The sequence below is a fragment of the Canis lupus genome, chromosome 8 (genome assembly GCF_003254725.2).
Source record: "Canis lupus dingo isolate Sandy chromosome 8, ASM325472v2, whole genome shotgun sequence".
NCBI classification, from domain to species: Eukaryota; Metazoa; Chordata; class Mammalia; order Carnivora; family Canidae; genus Canis; species Canis lupus.
Window position 1 is genome coordinate 23540288 of NC_064250.1, and position 10198 is coordinate 23550485.

The 10198-nt window shown below is 34.3% G+C and overlaps 1 pseudogene; it reads left to right on the forward strand.

The window, feature by feature from the left end:
- The first annotated feature begins 1562 nt into the window (after nucleotides 1–1562).
- On the forward strand, nucleotides 1563–3117 carry LOC112657654 (elongation factor 1-alpha 1-like; annotated as a pseudogene).
- The last annotated feature ends 7081 nt before the right edge of the window (nucleotides 3118–10198 follow it).

The following is a 10198-nucleotide window of genomic DNA, read 5'->3' on the forward strand; positions in this document are numbered from 1 at the left end:
TTATAGTGGAGGAATATTACCTTGTTTGAACCAGTTAGTATATCTGTGCTTGTTATTTCTAACAGATTTTTTTTTCACATGAACAGACCATATTTTAACACTTTATCAAGGTGTTATTTTATAGATAGTTGCATCTGAACTCTGTATTAGAATATCTAGGTATGACATACCATCTCTAGGGTGTTTTTGAAGCAGAGAGTGGTGGAAATAAATGCATAATATACTGATTTTCATATATATGTACATATATATATACACACACACATAAAGTAAAATATTGAATATTGACTTTGCTGGAAAAGAATTGGAGCCCTTTCAGGACGTGTTTATGTGCATGCATATGTGTGTGTGTGTGTGTGTGTGTGTGTGTGTGTGTGTGTGTGTAAGAAGGAAAGAATGCAGCAAGTGCATTGCAGAATATCACGGAAGTAAAACTAAGGCATTCAGAAAAAAAGGAAAAATGTCAATTTACCTCAGGCCCTGAAAAACAATCTTTTAAAAGTTCAGGCATGCCCATATTAAGAAGCAGTGATCTTTAAAAGGGGTAGGATATTAGTAATAGATGTATTCCTAATTCCAGTTCTTTTTTGGTTGTGGGGGGTGATTAAATTTTGGAGTTTTGTTTTCTAAATGGTACAAATCACTTACTCTCAATTATGAATCTTATTTGGATTATAAACATGCCTAAAGAATGAAAACAGAATCACAGAAGAAATCTTGAAGTTTTGATAATTAACCAATTTTTAAAGCAACTTTTAAGATTAAAGATAAGAATTTTATTAGGGAGGGGCTCCTGAGTGGCTCAGTTGGATAAGCAGAGGACTCATGGTTTTGGCTTAAGTCATGAACTCAAGGTCCTGGGATCAAGCCCATATTCACTGGGGCTTGGAAAGGAGTCTGCTGGAGATTTTCTCTTCCTTTCCCTCTCCATCTCCCTCTTCTACTCTCGTGTTCTTTCTCTCTCAAATAAATAAATTAATTTAAAAAATTTATTTGTGATTTCAGAACATACGTAGGAATTAGTTGTGCCTAGAGTTAGTAAGGTTTAATAAGGTTTAAAACTCCCATTTGCCCCAGAATTTGTTGCTATTGTTATTAAATCTCTCAATCCTACCCTGCCCCCACCTTTCCCCACCTAAATCAGGATTGTGTGTGTGATGTGTGCATGTACATACAGGAGAGATAGAGACAGTGTCTCCTGACAGCTCTAGCATTACATGGTCAATATCCTGTACAATTCTATATTAAGAGAAACTCTTACCTGTAATTTTCATGTATCAATTTTCATTGAGGAGCTATGACTGCTGTTGGAATCATGTGATCTCCTCTTGGACCAATCGCTGTAAACTGGGAACTCTAAGTCTGGATCATCTGTCTAACCTGAAGTCAATATGCACATGTCCTCTCTAACCATATTACCTTTATAAGGATACTACAAAGATGTCTGTGATTTACATCACTCTGAGATGTAATGTGTAATACTTAACTTCATATTATCCTGACACAGTGAGAGAGAAAATTAGAACTAGTTGGCTTTGTATTCACAAATGGAGAAATCGCTTTTTTGCAACGGGTTTGCCGCCAGAACACAGGTGTCGTGAAAACCACTGCTAAACCTAAACCAAAATGGGAAAGGAAAAGACTCACATCAACATCGCTATCATTGGACACATAGATTCGGGCAAGTCTACCACTACTGGCCATCTGATCTACAAATGTGGTGAGATCAACAAAAGAACTATCAAAAAATTTGAGAAGGAGGCTGCTGAGATGGGAAAAGGCTCCTTCAAGTATGCCTGGGTTTTGGATAAACTGGAAGCTGAAGGTGAACATGGTATCATCATTGGTATCTCCCTGTGGAAATTTGAGACCAGCAAGTTTTATGTGACCATCACTGATGCCCCAGGACACAGAGACTTTATCAAAAACATGATTACAGGCCCATCTCAGGCCGACTGTGCTGTTCTGATTGCAGCTGCTGGTGTTGGTGAATTTGAAGCAGGTATCCACAAGAATAGGGAGACCCGTGAGCATGCACTTCTGGCTTACACACTGGGTGTAAAACAACTAATTGTTGGTATTAACAAAAAGGATTCCACTGAGCCACCCTACAGCCAGGAGAGATACGAGGAAATCGTTAAGGAAGTCAGCACCTACAGTAAGAAAATTGGGTACAATCCCAACACAGTAGCATTTGTGCCAATTTCTGGTTGGAATGGTGACACCATGCTGGAGTCAAGTGCTAACATGCCTTGGTTCAAGGGGTGGAAAGTCACGTGTAAAGATGGGAATGCCAGTGGAACCACACTGCTTGAAGCTCTGGATTGCATTCTGCCACCAACTCATCCCAACTGATAAGCCCTTGTTTCTGCCTCTCCGGGACGTCTACAAAATTGGTGGTATTGGTACTGTCCCCGTGGGTCAAGTGGAGACTGGTGTTCTTAAGCCTGGCATGGTGGTCACCTTTGCTCCAGTCAATGTTACAACTGAAGTTAAGTTGGCTGAAATACACCATAAAGCTTTGAGTGAGGCTCTTCCTGGGAACAATGTGGGCTTCGATGTGAAGAACATATCTGTCAAAGATGTTCGTGGTGGCAATGTGGCTGTTGACAGCAAAAATGACCCACCAATGGAAGCTGCTGGCTTCATGGCTCAGGTGATTATCCTGAACCATCCAGGCCAAATCAGTGCTGGATATGCACCTGTGCTAGATTGTCACACAGCTCACATTGCTGGCAAGTTTGCTGAGCTGAAGGAGAAGAGAGATCATCATTCTGGAAAAAAGATGGAAGATGGTCCCAAGTTCTTGAAATCTGGGGATGCTGCCATTGTTGATATGGTTCCTGGCAAACCTATGTGTGTCGAGAGCTTCTCTGACTATCCTCCTCTGGGCCGTTTTGCTGTTCGTGACATGAGACAGATGGTTGCTGTGGGTGTTATCAAAGCAGTGGACAAGAAGGCAGCTGGAGCTGGCAAAGTCACCAAGTCGGCCCAGAAAGCTCAGAAGGCTAAATGAATATTATCCCCAATACCTGCCACCCCAGTCTTAATCAGTGGTGGAAGAACAGTCTCAGAACTGTTTGTGTCAACTGGCCATTTAAGTTTAATAGTAAAAGACTGGTTAAGGATAAAATGCATCATAAAACCTTCAGGAGGAAAGGAGAATGTTTTGTGGGCTGTTTTTTTTTTTAATTTTTTAAAAAGATTTTATTTAAGCATTCATGAGAGAGAGAGAGAGAGAGAGAGGCAGAGACACAGGCAGAGGGAGAAGCAGGCTCCATGCAGGGAACTCGATGGGGGACTCGATCCCGGGTCCCCAGGATCATGCCCTGGGCCGAAGGTGGCGCTAAACCACTGAGCCACTCCGGCTGCCCCCATTTGTTTTTTCATGTGTGTGGCAGTTTTAAGTTCTTAGTTTTTAAAATCAATACTTTTTAATGGAAAAAACTTGACCAAAAATCTGTCACAGAATTTTGAGACCCATTAAAACAAAAGTTTAATGAGAGGAAATAATAAAAATAAATGGAGAAGTCATTTATTCCATTTAACATGAATTGTCAAAGTTCAATTGCTTTTCCCCCAAGTTTTTAGCTCTCATTTAACAAAATTACTAACCCTGTGAGTAAAGATTAATTCTGTTTAATATTACCATTTATACTAATTGAAATGATATTTTATAATTTATTAAAAAAGTACATGAGCCACTAAAGTGTATCAGTTCCCCTATTATTTTATTTTGTGAATGTCATCGACAACTGCTGTGCAGTGTCTTTAAATTGTGGAAGGGAGCTTCTGTATTCGTTCCAGAGACAGTGTTGTATTTTCCAGAAACCTTTCAAGAATTTCATGTTTCAATTCAGAGCTGTGCAAGTACTTTCAGCATTCTAAATTGCTCTTCTCCAAAGTTTTCAATGTCATATTTCATAGATTTAAGTCACAAAGCTCAGTGATAATTGCCGTCATTAAATTTGAGTTTTTGAAAGTTTTAATGGAATCTGTGTCACGTCTTCTTGCTTATTATGCTATTGTAGTGGAAACCGAAACTTCTCAAAGACAAATTTTCTGTATTGTTATGTTTATATTAGAATAAGAAGGGTTTTTTGTTTGTTTGTTTGTTTTTGTTTTTTTTTTTTTTTAAGAATCTATTTATTTGAGAGAGAGAGAGAGAGAGAAAGTGCAGACAGAGGGGAGGAGTAAAGGGAGAAGCAGACTCCCCACCAGGCAGGGAGACTGATGTGGGACTCTATCTCATACTCTGGGATCATGACCTGAGCTGAAGGCAGAAGCTTAACAGACTGAGACACCCAAGCACTCTAGAATAAGAGGTTCTATATACTCTTAAAAACATACCTATAAATGTCATAATCTTTGATATTTTAATTCCAAATACAAAGAACTCAGTATATTCTCCAATATAATGATTTAAATAAAAAATAATTCTACAAGGAATTTAAAATTGGTAATATTATAATTTTGCCCTTATTCAAGAAATTTTCTTGTATATTTCAAATGGTATCAGACTTAAGAAAGAAAAATAATATATAACATTTAATCAGGAGCCCAGATAAACACAACATAATCAGCTACTGGAAAATTGGTTATGTTCCTTTCTACTTTGCAAAGAAAACTGTCCCAAATTTGATTCCACTGCCACAGATTTACTCCAAATCAGTACATAACAAAAGGATTCCTCTTTACAAATGTTAAATCCCAACTCATTTTCTTCTGAATCCACCATCCCCACAGTTTTTCCTCTTGCAACATCAATGGCAGGGTTGTGAAAGCAGACAGCTGTCCCTCCATTATTTTTTTCATTACATGCTACAGACTGTCAGTAACTCTTATATTTCAGATTGAACTGAACAGTCTGAAGGAAGTTCAGTTCAGGGTCAAGCTCCCTGAAATAGCATGAAATTGTGCATTGCTGGAAATAGAGGGTTTAATCTTTGTGCCAAGGGTCATAAAACAGGATCATCTGGTCTTTCAGCCATTACTCTTCTGCCACAGTGAGTTCCTAGACTATTTGTAACTTTTGCTGATTGAAAGAAATAACTGAAGAAGAAATCGTCATTTGGTTAAAAGAACAGGGGAAAAAAATGCTATAACCTACCTACTACTTGGACTTGATTTACTGAAGTTCTGCTTCACTGACATATTCAATAAATTGCAATTAGCCCTCACAGACTTAATATTCAAAAACCCATGGTTACTGGAGTGTGCTGTGTAGGAGTCAGTCATGCAAACCAGGGCAATATATTGATGCACACACGGTACATATTTTAGTGACATTATTTCTGTTTGATTTGATGTTCTTTCTGCACAGCAGTATTTCAACAATTCTAAAAATGTCTTCCTTTATAGCTCACAGCATAAAAATTCCTTTTTCAACATCAGGTGGAAAATAATAGAATTTATGCTTAAAGATAACTAAGAAGATGTTATAAAGCTAAATTATACTACAATAGCTTTTTAACAGTAGAATGATATTTTTTAAAGCCCTTTTCTCTATGGTGTCATTTAAATAATTATTTATTCATTCGACAAACATTTTAGAGGTTTTGGTTATAATTTCCTGTATCCAATGGAAATTATTCCTCATAAATTTTATTTTTTGACATAACTAAGGGAAAATAATAGAGATTACATAAGGAAAATAAGAATTAGCCTAGATGCTGATAACATAATTATTTTATATCATTTGACATTTTGCCTGAGTCCTTTTTATATTAAAAGATAGAATACTATGGTGAGAGCCATACTGTATTTTCTGGTTCTTGGCTACTTTAGGGCGTATCTCTTGGAGAAATAATTACTGTAGGATTTTTTCTTAATTTGAACAATCATGGCTATATATGGAGCACACACATGCATGCATGCACACAAAGAATAATAAAAATCTCAGATGATCAACTGCCTGATATTTTGTTTACGGTCTAAACTATACTTGTATTTATTTTTTAGAAACCCATATAGGAGTATTTATGATACTATGTGTGTCTGAGGTCACATATTGAATTTCTTCTGATTCTTATTTTCCTTTTATGACATATATTATTTTACCTTATACACAAAAAGTAAAATCAATTAGGCATAATTTCCCTTGAACATACCCTCCCCCCTTTTTTTGCCATAAACCACTGGGAACTCAGTTCTCTTCTTTCTTCTTAAGTGTGAATTCCTTGTCATTAAAGTTTGTACTAAAGATAGAGCTAATGTAACGCTGTTTGTTTGAAATTACTGGAGTATCAGACAAACTAGGAGATTTAGGTAGACTTTGCAGTTTGCAATTTGCTTATGGGTATACATCTTAACTTTTTGGAAAAATGTATTGAGGAATTAAAATAATGTCAATTCTTCAGAAAATGTTCAGAAGCTCTATGATTTAGAGGAAAACTGATAGGTATTGATAAGTGAGAAAAGAGAATAAAACAGTCTATGTTATAGAATCACATACTTGAAAATAAAAAATCTCATTCTAAAGTGAGTTTAGTATATTTTAATTGGACTTAAGACATTTATTTTAATATTTTATGACAAAATTGTCTTTCTTTTTTAAAAATATATTTTCTCAATGCAGTCTGTCTTATGTGTAAATTTTCAGATTGCAAATTCCTCATGTATATAGATCTAACCTGAAGCATACAATCTTTCACTGTTTTTATGCTTCATAATTATTACTGAAATATATTCTTTCTTAATATACAAGAATTAGCCAAAGTTTGGACATGTGTAAAACTATAGGAAATCATGTATGTTTTCTTCACAGTATTTGAATCATACTAAATATACTTTTGGAAAACTGCCTTTTTCCTTCCTGTAATAGTATTTTTCTACTTTTGTTAAGTAGAAACATTTCAATGTATATATATTTAGGTTCAAAAATATAGTTGAATGAATTGACATGTTAAAATTTAATATTCACCATAGATATATTTTTATAGAGGAACTTCATAGTGAAATGTTTGCTTATACAGATATTTCCAAATGTATAGCTTTAATGTTTTCACTAGGATTGAGTAATAATATAACCCATTTTTTAAATGACTTCTATTATTTTACCTCAGAGTCTTTCTTATGAAAAGTAAAAAAAAAAGAAAATACTGTTTTTTTTCTACTTATAGAAACCCTAACAAGCTCAGGCTGACACAAATTTTATGTGGGAGCCTATTGGCTTGGGTGTTTAAGTAATAATGTTTAAATAGTATTCACTGGCTTTGTAAAGCATTTTGGTGTCCTTTATATTTCTTTACTTTTCTTTTCTTTTCTTTTCTTTTTTTTTAAGATTTTATTTATTTATTCATGAGAGACACAGAGAGAGACAGACAGACAGAGACAGAGACAGAGAGAAGCAGGCTCCACACAGGGAGGCCGATGTGGGATTCGATCGCGGGGCCTCCAGGATCATGCTCTGGGCTGAGGGCAGGTGCTAAACCTCTGAGCCACCCAGGGATCCCAGATGTCCTTTATATTTCTAATATTTTCCAATTACTTTTTTTCTTTGAGCTCTGTGCCTTTTTCTAGGGTATCATTTTGTGAATTATGGTTTGGAATATTTCATGCTGTTTGCCACATGATATAATAAGATTACTTTATTCCTCTTTCCAACCTATTTAGATGGCAATCGTAACACACTTTTCTAAAAGAAAAGAGTTTTAAAGTGCTAGGGTAATTAGAGGTTCTGCTGTCTTATATATGTGAAAGTTCAGTTTTATTTTTTTAAGCTGACTCTAAGCATTTCTTTATATTTACTTCAGTGGTATAGACATTTACAAATGTTAATAATCTAATAGTGCTATTGATTTTTTGAAAATTCAGAAAGAATATGCCTTTTACCGAATCATAAAATTGCAAGTGAATGGTTTTAAATCATCTCAATTATACTGTTCTATTTTCTTCTTAGTTATTATTTGATAAATCTAAAGTGCATATGTTCAAGGAAGACTTTCTCTACTGTGTGGAAGTTGAGTCATTAAAAAAAGTGTATGTTTACAATGATTTTAATTTGTTAATACTCCCTTCAGTTAGTCTCCTAATTTAAAACTATGATCTTTTTTCATACCCTGTTCTCATTCATTTCTTAAGTTCATCTTTACAAAAGAGTATTTCTATAAACAGGTTGCTAAAAAATAAAGATAATTGAATTTAAAGGAAAGGAGTTGAGGGGACTTACAAAGCAGGCTTTCATGTCTAGTTTTGATAAGTAATTTTATCATTTATATCCAAAGAATGTTTTTTCAAGCTGAAAAAAATTATTTGAAATAAATTGATTCATTAAAAGAACCTTTAGAGGTTTGATTTGTTGAAGAATGTATATTGTATATATATATATGAAATAGTAGTATCACATGAGAGAGGAATGACTAAACCAGGGATTGGAAAATGTTCCCAAGTTACAGAATTTAAAAGCTTGGTATCTTCTAAATGCTACTTCTTTTAATTTCCCTTTTAAATTGGTGGCAATGTATGAAATCCAATATCGTGGAGAGAAAACATCATTAGCAACTTATTTAGGATTAATGTAATTGATGAAGCCATCCCATTTTACTGAGCACCTACTTTGTGTTAGGAAGTATGCAGGTGCAAGGATTCTAAAGAGGAGTAAAAATTTATCTGGCCCTCAAGATTTTTACCACTATCAATGCAATTAAAGTAGATAAATACTTTTTTTATAAAACTAACTTTGATTACTCTTGATTCCCTGGGGACATTGTTCCTTAAAGAAATGACAAGAGTTGGCAGTCCATAAATTAAAACTTTGTTTTCTATTTAAATGATAGCATGTAATCACACAGACTTACATACTTCCAAGTACATATTAGTGTACTATAACTATGAAAAGAGAATTTTAATATTTTGGTAAGAGGAATCTTTTGTAACAATTGAGGTCCTAAACAGTGAGTTTTTCCTTTCTGTAATTTTCCTAGAATTGCTGACATTCAGTTTGCACAGAGTAATAATGAACGCAAAGTTTCACCTACTTTCACTTGAACAAAAATAATCCATTATAGGTTGCTTGCTTAATACAAAAGAATGTTTATTTTTTGCTAGAATTCTATATGCTAGTATTTGCATAAGTCCTGCTTTTATAATCTTAGCCTTTTAGGAATTAGAATCCTTAGAACTAAAGTTTAAATATTTTCAAACTAAATTAAATTGGACAGTTTAAGAATTAAATGAGAATATTCTAATTCCAGTTCTACAGACACTAGACACTGTGCAAGTCATTTAACTATTTCTTGACTATTCTGTTAGTTCAAGTGGAATAATGCTATATACACTTTTGGAGCTTACATTCAAAGCCAGCTGCTTTGGGTCTCAAGATACATAGGATTTAGGATTCCTTCTGAGATCCCCTTCCTGATTCTCCACTGTAGATTTGGGTATATCTTCTCCTCTAATGTTCTGCACTACTTCTATTTTTGGTACTTATTAGGTTTTATTTTATGCTTTGAAAGGATAAGCAACACATATGTCTTATTAGTAGTTGGATCTCTTGCACTTCTTGAGCAAAAAATTTGGTAATCAACATGGCAATATTTCTTTTCCTTTATATGCTATAATAACTATTACATTGAATTATGAGACTCTTCTGATTATTGTTTTGATAAAATAGCTTAATTTGAAAATGAATTTATATTTAAAAATTCTGTTACTTATGCTGTACCTAATTATGTCTAATGAACTTTATATAATATTGAGATTTGCATGCTTTAAATATTACACAAAAATCTATTAAAAAGACAAGGATGATGAAGGTAAAGAATTATTCCAGAAATGTGACATTTTTCAGTTTTCATTTTTTATGGATTATTTGTATTCAAAAACATGAACATTGATAGATACTGTGCTCTATTACAATGAGCCCTAAAATGTCTACAGAGACAAACGATTATTTACAATGTGCAAGCCAAAGACAAAATCCCATGTGGAAAACTATTCAGAAAGATTAGTTATGTAAGCTTATATTAAGTCTGAATCTTCAATAAAATAAAACTCGGTGAAGGGATGTTAGGGATCTGAGATTTGACATTAAAGTTTTGCTGCAGTAAATGAGCAAGTTAACTAGCTCAAGACAGACAAAGGTGGAATGAAGGGCATGTATGCTTAGTGTAATTTTAGGCATTAAAAAAACTATCTACCATTATCGTTTGTCTCTAAGAAAGAAGCACATTGCATGGACCAGAGACATAAAGCAAGT